Source organism: Spermophilus citellus (assembly GCF_964194105.1).
Source record: "Spermophilus citellus genome assembly, chromosome: 8".
NCBI lineage: Eukaryota > Metazoa > Chordata > Mammalia > Rodentia > Sciuridae > Spermophilus > Spermophilus citellus.
The window spans coordinates 145,051,512-145,071,364 of record NC_138189.1 but is presented as its reverse complement, the minus strand read 5'-3'; positions in this window follow the sequence as shown (position 1 = coordinate 145,071,364).

The window sequence follows — 19,853 nt, the reverse complement described above, 5'->3', positions numbered from 1 at the left end:
CAGAAGATCACCTATAATTAAATGAATAAATAACATGTGAAACTAAGCAATATATTGTTTAGGGTAGGTACATAAATTTGTGTAAAACCATAGGCAAAATAATAGGAATAATAAAACAATTAGTTTATATTATATTCATGAAAAATAAGTATGTTGATGTTTCCATAGAATTTTGTTTGATTCAATTAGAAAAGACTTTCATAAATATTTGTGCCTCTCTTATGGATGTACAAAAGAAATTCATTTTAACAAGGCTAAAGTATTATATGAGTTTCTAAATTTATAATAAAAATGTAAAAAAGTTCTATTGAGTTAAATTTTGAAAATGAAAATGAAACTCAATGAAATTTATTATTTTATTAAGAATTAACTAAGTGGCAAATTAGAAAGGAAAATAATTAATTTAGTAATTTCCCCCTCCTTTGTAAGAATTTTTAAATAAAACAAATAATTTATAAATCTCCTATGTATACACTTTTCTGGTTAAGTAATTTTCGGCAGAATATATATGTAAACGTATCCATGACAAGATGCCATCGAACATCTGCCACCTGGTGGATATGACCTGGAACTACATAAAAATAATTTAAAAAAAAATCTTTGCTGAAAAGAATGTGCAATCAAAGCAAAAATGAGAAATGGAATGAGAGGATTATTCTTATTTTTATGTAGCATAAAAAATTTTTTAAATTATTTTGGACAAGTAATAAAATATCCTAAATCAATAATACTGAAAATTGAGTATATTTTCTTAAAAATGTATACAATGCCACAAACATAATATAATGCTGTACAGTAAATTTCATAAGAAAAAATACTATATTCTGTTATAATTTATGGAAATAATAAATTCGATTTTTTTAATAACTACAATTGTTTTAAGTTAAAACAAAAGTAAATACTAACCGAAGTTGTAGAATATATCAATCATCCATTTCTCAAATATCTGAAAAACCAAATGTAGAGAATTTCCGTAAGAATTAGAATTAATCTTATTATTGTTTGTATATGAGATGTTTCCCCAAAATTTTGTTGATTCAGGAATAATCAGAGGTAAATGATAAGATTATGAGAACAGTAAACTAATCAGTCCACCTGAGTTTGATGTGGCTGAAGGACATGGGTCACTGGGTCTGTGCCCTGGTCACTGGAAACTTCTTCCCAGTGGGTCCTTCCCCTTTTGCTCTGCTTCCTTGCCACCATGACCTGAGCTGCTTTTCTGTACCGGACACTTCTACCAAGTTGTGCAGTCTCACTTTGGGCCCTAGCAATAGACTCAGCCATATAAGGACTGAAACTTCCAAAACTGTGAGCCCCAAATAACATTTTACTCCTCCAATTTGTTCTTACAGGTATTTTGGTCATGTGATGAAAATGTAATTAAAACAGAAACTGGTACTGAAAAGTGGAATTTTTGCTGTGACTAAGCAAATCATGTAGTTTGGAAGAATTTGGAACCAATCTGCAATGGGTGTTTGGAAGTTTGGCGAGCCAAGCAGGAGAAGATTTAGAATGTTGTAATCAGAGCTTCATGGAGAATTCTGGTGGAAGCTCAGAATACCAGAACAGCAATGGGGCTGCGGAGGAGAAGACAGGGCTCATGAGGTTTTAGAGGGCAAAGACAAATCTTGGAAACTGGACTAGAGGCTACTTGTGTGACATTCTGGGGAATAAATTGTATACATTTTGTCCATGTTCTGAAACTTTCTGTGAGGCTGAATTAAATGTAATAGATTTATCTGGCAGAAGAAATTTCAAGACAGCACAGCTTTCAGACAGTGACATGAGTATTGCTAGTGGCTTTTAGCCACGTTTACTGTAATAATTAGGAGCAAAAAGGAGAGCGAAAACACTAAAAAATAGCAGTATGGCCAGAATCATGCAGATAAAACTCTGGCCAAGGAAGATGTGTTTCTTGAAGAGATTATAGTTACCTGAGATATGCTAAGTAATTCATACAGGGCAACAGGAATATGGTTGAGGGGAACTCAGGAATTTGCAAAATTTAACCCATCTCAGGTTTGAAAGTGTAAAAGTAAAAATCCCTTTGAGAAGAGACCATGGGGAAACTCTGCTTTCCCAGGGGCCCTAGGAAGTTGTTTCATCGTTCTCAGTGACACAGAGGCTGCTGCAGTCATGATATTAGGTGGACTGGCTACTGCTGAGATGGTGTCAGACCTTGGCATCATTCACATGGTGCTGGTTCTGCAGAATGCAGGCAGCTGGAGTTAAGGGTCCATGAAAAGGTTCCTGGAGATTTCAAAGGAAGGTGTGGGAGGCCAGGCAAAGTGCAGCAGGGTTAAAATTTTTGCAGGCAGCCCCTGAGAAGGTGAGGAATAATGATATTAGAAGGAATCTAAAGCTGCAGTGGAGTCACCAGAAACTAAGAGAGGCCAGGAGTGTAGAGCATCTGCCAAGGAAAAGTGCAGATATCAAGCAGACACGAGAGGAGATGTCCATATGGGCTGAAATCAGCAGCATCACCCACAGTGCGAGAAATTCACTGGCCCTTTAAAGGAAACATCAAGATGTCATGTGTCCCAGATGTTGGACGTGAAGCCACAGGACATTTTTGCCCAGCTGGATTTTGGTCTTGATTTTGTCCCATCTCATCTTTCCATGGCCCTATTTCTTTCCCTTTGGAGTGAAACTGTTTACTTGGTGTCATTATATATTGGAATGTAACTGACTTTTGATTTTTACAAAGGCTCTAAGCCCAGAGTTGGCCTTAAGTCTCAGGGGAGACTTTAGACCTGGAATTTGGGGCTGTGCTGGGAATCCTAAAGACTATGGAAACTCATGGAAATAGATCACATACATTTTTCATTGTTAGATGATTATGAGCTTTTGGGGACCAGGGTAGAAAGTTGTGTTTTAGGTAAGAGGTGTTCCCTGAAAGCTTATGTGTGAGATAATGCAGGGATGTGGAGCAGTGCCAAGATCAGTTTATGAGAGATTTAACTTAATCATCTGGATGCTCCATTTGATGGGATCATGATTTGGGGTGTATATTTCATCCCTGACAAGTGGAAATTTCTGCCTCCTGGCTGTCAAGAATCTCACACTTTCCTCTGCCAAGCTCCTTCCACCATGATGTTCTGCCTTACCTGAGACCCAGAGCCATGGAGGCAGATGACCATAAAGTGTACCTCTGAAATGCTGAGCCCAAATAAACTTTTCCTCATCTAAGTTGCTCTTCTCAGATCTTCTTGTCACAGTAACACAATGCTGATAAACACAAATCTATAAAGGAGAAAAGATTGTAAAGCATCAACACTTAACTTCTAGATGAAGTAAAATAGTAATGCATAATAATGGATGATGAAAAATAGTAGGTTAAAATGAATACTGTAAGAGGCTTTCTCCTTAATACTTTTGGTTAGAAGAGATTGAGACTTATTTTTAATTAAGAATCAACAAAAGACACCAGGGATTTAGGCTTCCACATCAACAGTTGATGAACTTATCAAACACTAAATATATCTGTGCAAAGTTAGAAATAGATAAGAAATCAGAAAGAAAACAGTGTTCTTTCCCTTGGAAAAGAGGTAAATATCACTATGGCCTGGTAATTGCAGGGAAGGATGCAATATTTTTTTTAAAGATTTAAAAATGACAAGAGAACTGGCTATTAGAAGTAATCTCTTTAAGCTTCTAACCCATATGAACAATAGGCTCAGTATAGAAGAATTAAAAACAACATTACTTTTAAGTTTCTCAGCCAGTATTTATGTCACTGTGATACCATTATCCTATTCAAACATGTGCAGAAAAAAGAAGGAAATTATGGGCTATCTGAGTCTAGACAATCGAAATTGTATGCTGTTGCAGTCAAATGCTATACCTCCTGCTGACTGTCCACCAACACACCCTTGCTGGATCCATTCTTGGTGACATATTAATTTGTTGCTGCATCTTTAGGAATTTCTCATTGATGCATGCATATTGAGTTTACAACCTACAGCAAACTGACTTGTGTTGTTATATTAAACACTTTCTATGAATTTCTGATTTAAAAATCCAAAAATAATATTTTCTACTATTTTAATAATATCTTCATTCTAGTTCTTCACACACTTTCATTTTATGGTTTACTAATTTCGCTGAATAGAAACCTGTGCTGGGCTGGGGATGTGGCTCAAGCGGTAGCGCGCTCGCCTGGCATGCGTGCGGCCCGGGTTCGATCCTCAGCACCACATACCAACAAAGATGTTGTGTCCGCCGAGAACTAAAAAAAATAAATATTAAAAATTCTCTCTCTCTCTCTCTCTCCTCTCTCACTCTCTCTTTAAAAAAAAAAAAAAGAAACCTGTGCTAACTTAAAAACATTTTTATAAAATAGATTAACCTAAAATATGTGTCTGACTATTATGCTTCTGTGTTTGAAATTCAAAGTAATTTTAAGTTTTTTTCGTGTATGTGCATATATTTGTATGTGCAAATGCATTGTTTGTTTTTATACAAAAAAATAGGAAAGCGTTTTTTTTCCTGATATAACAAATACCATCATCTCTAACGTAGAAATTGATGACTGATTAATTTATCTCAACATTCTATAATTTACTAAACATGAGACAACTTAATCCAAGTCATATTTTCTCATGTTTTTAGTTATCGATATAATAGACATTATCTCCTAGAATTGCTGCAATAAACAATATTTTGTTTATAAAGTATGTTTTTTTTCCCAACTCTCTTGAACATCTTTGCTTCATTACCAATCTTTTCTAGCTTATTGCAAAAGTTAGATCCTCAACAATGTACTATTTTTCATTGGCCACTCACTTTATGGCATACATTATTTACATGCCCAGTGTCATATAAACCATGTATGTGAAGACAATGCATAGTTGTCATGTCTTTTATTTACTACTATATCCAGATGTCAATCTTGGGATGAACAAGGGATGACAATTGTCCAAATTGTCTCTTGCAAATATACATACACATGTAAAATAAGTATTTTAATTCTACACACGTATGGGATAAAATATAATAAAATAATTTGATAGAAGTGAACAGTACACCAAATCAAGGTGGTCAACGTTTTTTTCTTAAATATTTATTAAAATTTTTATTAGTGCATAATAATCATACATATTTATGGGATATAATGTGTATTAATGCATTATAGTTATAAATAATAATGGGATTCATTTTGACATTGTCATAAATCAATATAAAAGAATTTTTTTCAATTCAATCCTCAGTGCTACTCTTTTCCTCTCCTCCACTTTCCCTCTCTCCCTCCTTCCGATCCAACTTCTCCAGTCTCCTTTTCTTTGTTCTATTTATTTCTTATATTGTGCACTGTAGCCATATGTAATATCCAAATACATGTGGTATTTTCAGAGTTGGGCAAAGCATGATTTGGTCAAATTCGTTCCCCACTTCCGCCCCTTTCCCTTCTCTATTTTCTCCCCTTTGGTTATTGCTTCTACTCGACTGATCTCCTTCCTATTTTTGAGAGATACTCATTTTGTTTCTTTTTTTTTTCTCTCTAGCATCCACATACTAGAGAAAATAGTCAAACCTTTACTTTCTAACTTCATGCAGCATGATGTTCTCCAATTATAGCCATTTATCAATAAATAATATGGTTTTCTTTATGGTTCAGTAAAACTCCATAGTCTTTTTTACTCATTTGTCTATGGGTGGATAATATGTGTAATAAGACTCACATTCTTACCAGCAATTATTATTATTTGTATTCTTGATGATTGCCATTCTAACTATGGTGAGGTGAAACTTCAGTGTAGTTTTGATTTACATCTCAATCATTACTAGGGATGTTGAATATTTTTCATGTATTTGTTGGTCATTTGCATTTATTCTTTTGAGAAATGTCTTTGTAGATCTTTGATCTATTTATTGATGAGGTTCCTAGTTTTTTTGTGTTATGGTTTTTCCAATCTTCATAGATTCTATTTATTAATCTCCTTTCAGAAGAGTAGCTGGTAATGATTTTCTCCCAATTTCTTTATTCTCTCTTCATATTCTTGTTTTCTCTTCTGTGCAATAGCTTTTTAATTTGGTGACATTCCACTTATTGATTCTTGGTTCTATTTCTTGAAATTTAGAATATTGTTAAGGAAGTTGGTGCCCATTCCTATGTGTTCGGGTATTGGCCCTATATTTTCTTCTTGCACTTGCACTGTTTCTGGTATAATTCCTAGTTCTGTGATCCATTTGAGTTAAATTTTATGTAGGGTGACAGGTCGGGGTCTAATTTCATACTTCTATATGTGGATACTTAATATTTCCAACACTATTTGTTTAAAAGGCTATTTATTTTTTCTGCAGTCTAGAGATTTTGGTGACTTTGTCAAGTTTCAGATGACTCTATGTGGATTTGCCTCTGTGTCCTCTAATCTATTACATTGGTCTTCATATCAGTTTTTGTACTAATACTAAACTTTTTAATTGTAAGTTTTTAATTTTTTTATAATTTGAGATTACATAGTGCAATGCCTGCAGCCTTGTTCTTATTGCTCAAGATTGTTTTGGCTATTCTGAGTCTTTCACACTTTTGGCAATATGCCTATTTTGACAATTTTAATTCTACCTATCCATGAACACAGTAGGTCTTCCCATCTTTTATGAGCTTCCTAAGTTTTTTTCTTTAGTGTTTTACAATTTTTTTACAGTCTTTCATCTGTTTCATTAGATTTATTTCCAAATTTTTTGAGGTTATTGTGAATGAAGAGTTTCCTGATATTTTCCCCAGGAGATTCATTATCAACATATAATAAAGCTATTGATTTTTGTATGCTGATCTTGCATCCCTCTGCTTTGCAGAATTTATCAGATCTAGAAGTCTTATGGTAGAGTTTCATGGGGTTCTCTTGGTACAGAATCATGTCATAAGGAAATAGAGATAATTTGCTACCTTCTGCTTTTAGTTATATCTAATTTCTCTTTCCTAATTGCTCTGGCTAGTTTCAAGAAGTATATTGTATTCTGATAGTGACAGTGTGTATCCTCATCTAGTTGATGATGTTGGAGAAAATTCTTTCAGTTTTTCTCCATTCAGGATGATGTTGTCTTTGAGTTTATCATATGTTTTCCAGTGTTTTTAACATAATTAGGTTATGATTGTTTCAAAATTTTTTCTGTATCTTCTGAGATTATGATGTGATTTTTGTCCTTGAATCAATTTATGTGATGAATTTCAATTGTTCTTGTATATATATTGAACCAACCTTGCATCAGTGGGATGAATCCAACTTAATCATGGTGTACAATTGTCTGAATTTGGTTTTGAATGCAGTTTACTGATATTATGAAAAATTAACATCTAATTCATCAGGAATGAACTGCAACTGTCTACATTCTCTTAAATTAAATTGAGCTTCCTAATAATCTTACCTTCACCTAGCGTATTTATTATTTTCTGATATCATATTATTTGAGGCCTACTGCTCGAAAGAGATTGTGTTCATTTAGAGGCATGGAATTACCTTTTTCTTTCATGTTACTGCATTGAGATTCGTGTGTCTGGTAGATTGGTTAACTTTATCACTTTTATAAGGTGACTTACAGTAAATAACTGTATTCTGGAGATATATATTGAGGTATCAGTGTGCTATGCAATGTTGGCTTTGTGTTCATGCAGGTGCTAATGTTATCTTCCTATAGCTTCTTTAACTCTACTTAATGACTTTGAGGGACAATGCCACAGTAGGGTTAAAAATTCCAATTAAAAAAACTACATTATAAATTATTTTAAAATGTATGTATGTACTCTTTCAGACTAGGTTTTATATACTCATGTAATTATTATTTTTCATTGATATTTCAATATTTTTTTCTTTTTAAAAATTTTATTAAGTTTTTTATTTGTTCTAATTAGTTATATATGACAGTATAATGCATTTTGATACATCAGATGTAAATGGAGTATAACTTCTCATTTTTCTGCTTTTACAAGATGTAGAATCTCACCAGTCATGTACTCATATATGTACATAGGATATTAATGTCTGATTCATTATGATATCCTTCCTAACCCCATACAACTTTCCCTCCCTTCACTTCCCCCTACTTAATCCAAAGTACCTCTATTTTTCCATAGTCCCAACCCCTTTTTGTGAAATAGCAATCACATATTGGAGAAGACATTTGGCCTTTGGTTTTGGGAGACTTATTTCAATTACTTGATATTTTCCAGCTCCATCCGTTTATGGGCAAATGCCATAATTTCATTCTTTTTTAAGGCTGAGTAATATGCCATTGTGTATACATATCACACTTTCTTTATTCATTCACCTGTTTAAGGGAATTTAGGTTGGATCTATAATTTGGCTACTGTGAGTTGAGCTACTGTACAGATTGTGTGGCTCTATCACTGTAGTATGCTGATTTTAACTCCTTTGGGTATAAACTTGGGGGGGGGTGAGATATGGGTTAAATGGTGGTTCTATTCCAAGTTTTCTGAGGAATCTCCATACTGCTTTCCGTAATGGTTGCATCAATTTTCAATCTTTCCTACAATGTATGATTGTACCTTTTCTCACACATCCCTCACCAACATTTATTGTTGTTTGTATTCTTAATAATTGCATTCTGACTGGAGTGAGATTGAAATCAAATCTTAGAGTAGTTTTGATTTGCATTTCTCTAATTGCTAGAGGTGTTGAACTTTTTTTCATATATTTGTTGATAGATTTTGTTTCTTCTTCTGTGAAGTGTCCATTCAGTTCCTTAGTCCATTTATAGATTGGGTATTTTTTTTATGTTAAATTGTTTGAGTTCTTTATGTATCTTGAGATTAATGCTCTATATGATGTGTGTGTGGTAAAGATTTTCACCCATTCTGTAGGCTCTCTGTTCACACTATTGATTGTCTTCTTTGCTGAGAAAAAAAAAAAAAAAAAGCTTTTTTGTTTGAATCCATTCTATTTAGTGATTCTTGATTTTGCCGCATGCAGTGGTGCATGCCTGTAATCCCAGCTCTTCGGGAGGCTGATAGGAGAATCTCAAGTTCAAATCTAGCCTCAGCAATAACAAGGTGCTAAGCAACCCAGTAAGGACCTATGTCTTAATAAAATTCAAAATAGGACTGGGAATATGGCTCAGCAGTTGAGTGCCCCTGAGTTCAAACCCCGGTACCAAAAAAAAAAAAAAAAGATTTTACATTTTACTTCTTGCACTTTAGGATTCTTGTTAAGGACATCATATCCTAAGCCTGTATGATGGGGATTTGGGCCTACTTTTTCTTCTATTAGGTGCAAGGTCTCCTTTCCAATGCCTAAGTCCTTGATCTATTTTGTGCAGGGTGAGAGATAGGGTTTTAAATTAATTTTTCTACATATGGATTTCCAGTTGTCCCAGCACCATTTGTTGTTAGTTTCTTAAATTTGTTACTGGAAACATAGATAATATGCATCATATTTTATCACTATTCACTTCAGAATTATTCAAGCATTTCTATTAATTTATAGGTGCTTTGATTTTTATAAGTATTACAAATATTAATGTTATAAAACTAACATTTAAAAAAACATGAACAAAACATTATTTATCACTAGTTAATTTTATTTTTCTTAATAAAATAAATTAGAAGACACATATTTATAAGGACTTTAATATTTATTCACAAGTGCTTTTATTTTTCTCTCAGTAGAGGTTAAATTTTGATATTAGTCCTTCTACTTCTAAAGGAAAGTCATTAAAAATGTTTATAAGGTAAATATGGTAACAACTTCCTGTACCATACATTTATCTAGGAATATAATTATTTGCTTTTTGTTTGAGGAGTAGTTATTTTGGATATAGAATTGGTATTTTACATTTATTTATATATTTCAGCAATTTGAATTTATTTTTCCACTGTCTTCTGACATCAACATTCATACAGAAAAAAACAACTGTTGGTCATATTGATATTTCCATGTTTTGTTTAGTTGTTTTGTACTGTAGCTTTCTGTACTTTCTGCTTATCTTTATCTTTCATTACTTTTTGTGGATCCATAGGTGAATCTATTTGGGTTTTCTTTGGTTTTGTTAAGTTGTGGGGATATTTAGATTAATGCACAAGATGAAATATTGGAAATTTTGGCTGTTATTTTGCCAAGTAGTCTACCTACTTATCTTTGTTCTCTCTTCCTCATACTCTGATTACATATATGGTGATAAACTTGATGTTTTCTCACAGTACTATAGGTTTCTGATTCTTCTTTTTAGGTACTCTTCAAATTATATAACTTTTGTTGCTGAATATTCAAGATTTTTGATATTTTTACTTTTGTATAAAACTTGGTAGGTAGGGCACTACCTGTTCACATTTTCCAAACAACATATAACAAACACTTCCTATTTCTCTACAAATTTTATAATCAAAGTATAACACAAAAGTGTTAAATTTTGTAAATTTAGAAATACATTATATTTTTAATGTTCATTTATACTATCTAGAAAGTACTCAACATTTTTTTATAATGTAAAAGAATAATTTCTTTTTTTTTTTGGTGAATTGTTTTCTGATCAGGAGTTCCCAATACCACCCTTGGATTTAAATATTCACTTTACAAACTCAGAGACTTCAGAAAAAGCTGTTATTTTCCATGATTATGGTACATTACCATGAGTCTACAATAAAAATCAACAGAGATATACCCAAGAGAGTAATACTCAAGAGAGACCATGACTAAACTTTTAGTTGGTCTCTTCCTGTGGAATTGTATAAACAGTGATTAATTCTCACAAAAGATAATATGTGGTAATGAATACAGAGTACTGCCAACTGAAGAAACTCATCTGAACTTCTCATGCTATCCAGGGTTTGTACTGAGGGCTTACCATGTTGGTCTTAGAGTGTTCCTTTATCTAATCATAGTTACCAAATTCCAGGCTATGTAAAGATCAAGTGCTTTTATTAGAATAAGCAGGGTTTTAATCCTCTAAGTGTACTAAATTAACCTTTTACTGTACAGATCCTTTTTTTTTGTATTTTCTCATTCTTATAGGTCTGTGTGTGTTATGGTGACCAGCTGTTATCTGTGGAATAATCAGTATAAATTTTTGAAATAAGAAGTAATTTTTTTTTATCTAGTTCACAAAGAAAATCGCAAAATACTTTGAATAACTGCTCAATTCCTTATAACAACTAAAAACATGATTATGGAAGATATCATAAATAAAGAAAATGTAATCCAAGGATAGAGTATACAATATATTTTTCTTATAAACAACAAATAATGACTATCCAGAATATTTAAATCAATGAGAAAAAGTAATTCAACAAAATATATACAAAATCCATGGATAGGAATATGTAATGGAAACATAAATAAACCATAGTTATTAATGAACTTAAAAAACGATCACTAAGTTCATTGGTAAACAAGAAAACACAAACTAAACAAACTTGTTTATCCCAATCAGATATATAGAGAATTATGCTATAGACAATAAAAATATTTTTGTTGAAGGTGAGAAGACAAATGTGCATTGTTTCTTCAAGAGTATAATGGTAGATTCACTTTGGAAGACAATATAATAGTATCCAGTAACAGTGATTATGTGAATAAGCCATAATCACAAATGTCACTTATAGGAGTCTACCATAAAGTAACACATCTTCTCATAGAGTGCACATTCTTTTTTCATCTTTAAAGATCTAAACTGACATCTGATAATGACTTCTTTGGATGAATTTCTTTTGTTTTCTTTTTAATCATGAAAATTCCTTGTTGTAATTCATGAAAACTCTTCTCACTGGATACAGAGTTCTGATTGATAGTCTTTGATTTCTTTCTTTTTTCTTCCCCACCCCTCCTCCTTCATCTTCTTCTTCCTTCTTTAGAAATTTTGATCATCTATTTTTCTTTTATTGCCTCATTTAAATAAATTGATATAATAGAGCATAAAATATTATTTATTTCTTGATGGTTACAATAAATTATAATGTATATTTTATTTGATTATTTAATGCTGAATGCATTTGAATGTATTGTTTGGTTAAAAATAAAATGCAATATTGATTTTGGAAGCCAATAAGAAAATTAGAAGTGTAGATATAAAGCATCATGAGAAAACTTCAGCTGTAAATAACAGATTGGATTAATCTTCTGGCAGGTAAAATATGTGTTAAAGTTTTCTTTTTTTCTCTTGTTTAATTTTTTTTTATTTGTTTTAATTAGTTACCCATGACAGTATAATGACCGTTTTAACTTAGCAAAATGTACCTCTGCTAAGTTAATTCCATAATGCTCTTTGTTTCAGTGAAATAGAGAACTTTAACTGCCACACAATTCCATTTATCTTTCCTTCTATACTATTATTTTTGTATATATTAAGTATATATATATATATATATTTTGTAAACTCAACAATGAATTGTTATTAGCATTACTAGATTTTCTATTCTATATCTTATAAAATATGAGAGAAAAGAGAAGAGTAAATGTATGTTAACTTTCTTGTTTATCTTTAGTTCTAATCATCTCGTGAATCTGAATTGTCACCTGATGTCATTTGCTTATTCTAATAGTTTTGTTCCCATTTACTTTTTTAATGCTGCTAACACCAAGTACATTATATTTCTATATTTTATAGGACATATAGTATATACAATAGAAATACATAAATACTGTACATTTAGTATGTATTCAGCATAAATACTCCACATACATATGTACAATTTATTTAGAATATACAGGGAATATTCTACATATATAGCATTTATGTGTTATATTATTATTAAGTATAACTATTGTATATTCCACATATATAACATGCATGCATGTATTTATTATTTTTAATATTATTTATTCTAAATATAATATTTAAGTATATATATATATATATTGTTATAATTATATATTCATAACATATATCCTAACTGTACAGTATCTATCTATTTACATGCAGCTTATGCAATATTTTTAAATTATTTAACAAAGGAAAAATATAAAAGCCTGGTCTTTTATTTTATTTTGGTACCAGGGATTGTACCCAGGATCACTTAACTACTGATTTACATTCCAGCTCTTTTTTAAAAATGTATGTTTTATTTTATTCTTCTCTTTTATTTTCTGAAAGAATTTCTATAACCTTTCATTTTTTATGACAGTATATTTATTGGTGAATTTTAAAATTTGCTTGGCAATTTGAATGAATTCTTTCTCCAAAGTCTATTATTTCTTTTTTTAAAGACTTTTATGTCTTTACATAGTTTTTTTTTTTTACTTATCTTTTCTTTTTTGACAAGGGTTCACTTTTGGATCAATATAAGTCATATATGGGTAAAAGACTAAGCTTAAGCTTTTTTAACCAAGGTAGATTTTCACCTTAACCATTAGAAAAGTGAATGGTTGGGAGACTTTGTGTTCGCCCCACTCAGCCATTGTGTACTTCTCCTTTACAATCATAGCTGAATGGACACAGCTATGGGACTTCCCCAATCTTTGGGGCTATCAAGTGAAGTATGTTTTTATTTATAGGCCTCGTTTCATGGAAGTGGCTGATGGGTCCATGTAGCTTATTGTTCACAGTGCTTGCTCTGAGGTGGTCTTTAAGCCCCTGTGCTGGTGAGGTTTCATGTGCCCATGTATGACTTGATGAATGATCTTAAGTTTGCTCATGTCCTGTTCGGATTACTCCTTGTCACTAACTCATGATGTCATGCAATCTAACACCTGTTCACGTCGTCCTGATTCCCATACTTGAATATGATGTCTTAGGACTGCTTATTGACTGTCTCTTTCCCTACTCTTCTACATTCTTTTCTGGGTCTCCTGCTGTTTGTTTTGAATTACAGAGTATCAATGTCTATCAATTACTCTCCACCATGGTTTTCGTTATTTGCTCCAGACATGGAGTTTTCTATATTTGCTTCCAAACGAAGTCATTTCATTAATTGGTTTGTTGAGGATTTCTTCTTGAATGTCAGCCTTTCACCCTATGCAAAACTCCTACACAACTGCAACAGAGATGCTATTCAAGGTACATGTTTCCTAAAACTTTTCTTCATTGTACCAGTGGGCACTGGGAAAAATGGGCAGTATCTTTTCTTCTTGGCTTTATCCTGTTGTCATGGAATTTACACTTACCAAGCAAACCAAGATAAGGCCACTTGTATTCTGGGTCTACATTGCCTAGCGTAGAGTTTCACCCTGCACATGAGGAATAGATGGGAAATGGACACCTGGAAGGGTTCAGGTGGAATAAAGCTTCTGTAACACAAGATGAGGAAGCACAAAAAGTGACAGAAGGCTCTGTGTTCTTTCATGAAGCCACAGCTCCAGAGTAGGATCTGGAGAGAAGAAGCCACCTCCTCGTCGTCATACATGCCTGGGAGTTCAACACCTAGTGATTCCATAATACAGAGTTACTGGTAGGGTGCTGAGAGTGTGCACGAATGTGAGCCTCCATTTCCAGGGACTCTTCCTGCTCTTATTTCATTGATATTTCTATAGTGTCACCCAGCTTCCATTGTTTCTAATGAGACGTCAGTGAATATTTGAATCATTTCTCCTCTCTCTATATAATTTGCAATATTTCTATTGCTGCTTTGAAGTTATTCTTTTTATCTTCAGTTACTAGCAATGTGTAACATAATTAGAGTAATAATAGAGTATTATTAAAGTCTTTTTATTTTTGTTTTAAATTTCATTTCTTGTTTACTGAGACCCTAGAATATAAATATATTCTAGAGCATAGTGATAGGAGTGATAATATTCTGTGTTAGCTTCATCATTTGGGAAAACTCATCTTTTCTCTATATTGATTGTTTATACTTCAATTAAGAATATTTTTTCTTATTTATTGACATGTTCAGTAATTCTGGATTATGCCCTGGGTGTTGTGAAACATATATCATAGAGACGCTGAATTTTGTTTTGTTATTGTGAGATCATTACTTTTTTGTGCATGTACTGAATACATACCTCAAAGGGGCAGCAGCTGATGTCTTGATTGGATTTTTGCTGGAATGGTCTCTGGAGCCTATTCACATGCACATGGCAAATGGGTCAAAGTCAAGAGTAGAGTTTGCACACAGAACTGGGATGCCCCTGTGCTGAGTCTCTGCTTTCTTACATATCACCCCTTTATTTTCTTATGATTAAAGGAATTCAACTTCCCCTCTTTTTCCCCCAAGACAACAAGATTGTACATTTTTAAAATAAGTACCTTTTAGCTCTACTACTAGGCAACGTGTCATGCTTGACCCTGGCCTCAAGCTGAACATGGTAAATGGGAAACTTCATCTCTCTCTATGTCTTCATTTAAGAGATGCTACCCACGTGGTCTCAGCACAAAGTAATATTGGCCAATCTAAGTTTGTATAATCATTTCCATGGATATTGTATTTATTTCTATTTTGAAGAAGCTTGTCTGATTTGAGCTACAATTAGAAATGGAACCACTTAAATCAGTTTTAAACATGTTCATAAATGTTTACTTGAAATTGTTCATGCTATCCATTTTAGTATTGATATTATTTGTAACATAATTAAAATCCACATTAACTATTCCTTCCTGGTTTGGACCTTTAAAAAATAAACGTAATGACTGGAATTTAAGTCAGGATATTATCTATTAATTTTGGGCAACCCAGTCAAGTTCATGGATAGAAAGGCCATGTGAATACTGAAACTAACCTCCTCACTTCTGTGTGATCATGAATTCTCCATCAATTTGTGCTACTGACTGGTTTTCCTCAGTGCCTCTGCCTTTGTACAAATAAGTTAATATTGTCTTTGTCTCTATCAGTTTCTTAAAGCTGTTATAACAAAGTGCCATAAACTAGGTAGCTTAAAAGAACGAAAATGTGTTCTCTTTCAGTTCCGTGGCTAGAAGTTTGAAATTAAGACATTACCAGCCCCATGGTACTCTGGGTAGAAACCATTTTTTATCTTTTCCTAGCTTCAGATGAAACCCCTGCTATCATTCATCTTCCTGATGTTTTACCTGAATGTCTGCCTCTATGCGTTGTTCTCTGTGTCTGCCTTCACATGGCATTTTCAACATCTAATGACATCAGTCATATAGGATTTTACCACCGTACTCTAATAATACCTTACATTTGCAATAACTGCATTTTCAATGAAATCACAGTCATTGGTACTGAAAGATTTTGGGGGGAGGGGGGGGCTCATTTAAAAACATAAAATTGCCTTTGCACAGAGATGATATAGGGAGCACTGACAACTCATTCTTTTCCCTCTCTAAGATTTGCCTAACTCACAACTGATTAGGTGAAACAAAAAGGTCAGAATAACTTTTTTCCCAAATATAGCCCTCATTTTAGTGTCTCCGACTGTGCCTCCAATTGAAGCACTTTTGACCTAGTCTAAATACAAATTAAAGAGAATGAAATTTAGATAAAGATGGGCTATGTGACTAATCCAAGGTCAGAGTAATCATTAACAGAGCTAAGATTCTAATTTAAGAAATTTGAATTTAGCAAAGCTTAAACCAGGATCCACAAGAAGCTACAAACTTAAGGCTTAGTCTGTATTTGTTTTGATATCCAACATTTAGGGAAATGGGATGCAGTATTAGGAGTACCTTGGGCTGTACCCCTTCATAAAAATGTCCTCCTTTGAGCTGGGAAGAAAATGGCATCATCAATACTTTATCATTCTCCTAATTCATGCATGAACTTAGTTATGTGCTTAACATATTTACAGTAAGTCTAAACTGAACTTGAAAGTTTACATGAGGATGTCATCAATAAAGACACCGGGAGTATAAATCAGAAAATTCAGTCAGAATGCTATCTCCATTCATTTAGCAAGACAATTAAAATTATAGAAAAAGTCTATACTGTAACATTTTTTATCTTCTATAGACCCATCTTTTACCCAGTAGTCCCTGCATGTGTAGAACATTTTGGAATCCATTTATGCTCTTGGAGAATGACTAGAAGAGATAAAGACCAATAGGTAAAATTACCTGTCAGTCTAGATTGGTGACCTGAAACTTTGCCATTGGTTTTGGTCAGGTTTATATTAGCAAACTCCTCTCTTTTTATAGTTTCTTGAATCTCCGATCAAGGAGTGTTCTAATTCTTGTTTTCTTCAATATTTAACAACTCGTAAAGGTCAAACTGTATGTTTTATGTTAGGTGATAATTCCCTGGATTAGGTCTTGTCACTTTAAGAAGCAGAGATTCCTATCCCCAAACCAGACCCAGAAGTTTAAAAGACTCACAGAGCGACACCAGATCTGTCAGAAGGCATTTTCCACCTGACTACTTTTCTGAAGCCTTGTTATTCCTTGTTCAGAGCCTGGTGCATGGCTTTTTCTCATTGTGTCATATTTTGGCTTTCCTCTCCCAGCCTTACACGGTGTCCTTTGGTCTTGATTGATGGCTTGGCTTGGCTTTGGGGAGTAACTTTCCTCTTGACTCCTGCACGGTCCCTGTCACATAAACTGCTCTTCTAATTGTTGACCACCACTTGCCACTGCAAACTGTCCTTTTTTGAGGGTGCTCCAGAGAGTACCTTTTGCTCCACCAGCCAGTGGCTCCATTACCCTTTGCTTCCCTCCTCTGGCGATATCCAGCCATTGCAATGGCCTCCTCACGTTCTTTTTTTTTTTTTTTTTTTTTTTTTTTTTTTTTGATTCTTAAGTATTTGTTTCAGACTCCAACTCAGTTTATTAAATAATCATTCTTTTTTTCCCTTCAAGAAATGTTATTAATGAGTACCAAACAATTAACAAAGCTACACATCGAAAGCATAAAAAGTTGTAAAATCATATCCTCTCTTGGCCTTAATTGATCTTGCACTATGCGGAGGAAAATAGACATTAATCAAATAACGGCTTGTTTACAATTGACATTCCCCTTAGGATTCCTGTTATCTGTATTTCCTTAAGTGCCAAGATATAGTTATCCAAGGCATTGTTGGGGTTTCATTATATTATAATGATTGCCTTTTAAAAAGTTATCTTACTTATTCATTTATTTACTATTTCACTTGCTTAGTCAACATTAATGTCTCAAACCACTATTACACTGGTGATACAATACAAGAGACACCTAGCATGAAGTTTAGCATAAAGGCTAGCAGAAAGATATTAAGATGAATAATTAAAATACTTTTGAGAAGAAATGCAGAGTAAATTAGGAATAGAGGTGAAGAAATATTTGGAGTATGTAAAATGTTTATTTTCAATTTTTTATATAATGATAAAAGTATGCAAAATTCTCCATAAGTGTTTGCTCATGCTAATAATCATCTTTATCTTCTCATGTTTGTATTTGTATGCTTTTTATGGAAGGCATTATATACATTGCCTAATGTAGATTATTATAGTATAAAATTTTAAAGTAAGAAAACCACATATAATTAAATTTTCATGTTATAAATAAAAATTTCTTATTATCCAATCCATAATACACTAAGTTGAAAATTCTGGTAATTTCCTTCAAAAACTACTACATAGTTAACAGTATTATTGACCTTAACCTAGATGCTTTAGAGGAATACTGGCCATTTAAGAAAGCTATATAATAACACTGTTCACTTTTTACAGAAAAGGAAGATTTACTTGATCTTAATCAAACAGGTATTTGATTAAGAGTAAGTAACAAAAAGGAGCAGAGAGAACCTTTCAATTTAGAATTTCTGCTACAGCAGCTTTCATTTTCCACCATATGGGGAAATGTCAGGATGGTGATATTCTTTAATATACCAGTAGGGTTACAAATATAAAAAATTTGTTAGGTTGCTTTTTAAGTTATATAATATTCTAATGATGTAACACCTTCCTTTTTCCCCATCTAACTTTAATTTCACAGAATATAAACACTTAGCCTATCCTTAATCTGTGGTGGATGCTATAATGTATCATCCAGGTTCACCGGCAATGAAAGATTGATTACTCTTGTTCTGGCAGTGCTGGTGGTGAAAACCTTCTGTTCCCCTAGAGGAATTGTCTCAGAGGAGACATTGCTATTGACTGAAGACAGTCACTTCTTCAATGTCACATTACCTCCTAGGGTAACCCACATTCAAGCACTGATCAATTCCTGACCATTCAAATAAAATTGGACCCACTTTGAAGGATCAGTCTATGTGCAACTCCCTGTGGCAATAATGCCATTGGACCCTTAGAGCAGTATGTACTCTTCCTCTGCTCAGCTTGATTCCTTCCTCTCTCTTCCATTGGTATTGATTCCAAGGAAGGGTTTTGCTTAACTCCATCTGAAATGTCTTCCTTCTGGGTTACTAAACCTGTGCCATATTGGGTATGGTCTCAGAAATAGATCCCAAAGCAGGAAGTTAGAACTGAATCTCCACTATCCAGCTGGTAATTAAGACCTCATTCCTGCTGGTGAGTCACTTACTAGATTTTGTTGTTGTTGTTGTTGTTGTTGTTGTTGTTGTTGTTTTAGTGAATTGGGTTTCTTTATTTAAGAGACCATATTAGCTGATGTCATATATCTGTGTTTCATAACCCTGGGGGACATAGTAATTATAAGAATAAAAAAATTAAGGCATGATTGCTAAGTTGATCAATACAACACAAACTAAAAGCATAAATTTGAATGATGAGAATGAAAGACAAAGATTAAAATAAGGTATCTCCTATGGTGAGAGAACAGAAAAACACAAAGACAAAACTTAGTACTCAACTGGGAGAGTAGCACGGCTGGGTGGTGAATTCTAGAACCAGGTTTGGGATCCTGATATGCAATGGGGATTTCTGAGATGGTGCACCATACAACCTTGAATGCTCAGATTTTCCTCAGCTTCCTGAGCCTACAGTGTTAAACAGCTCTTCCTTGTAAAATGCTATGATCTCTCATTTGCTTTATGTAGAAATTCTCTCTCCTGAGACCTGTGATTGTTCCCTTTCTGGCTACTGGCAACAACTAAACAAGCTGAGGATTTTCT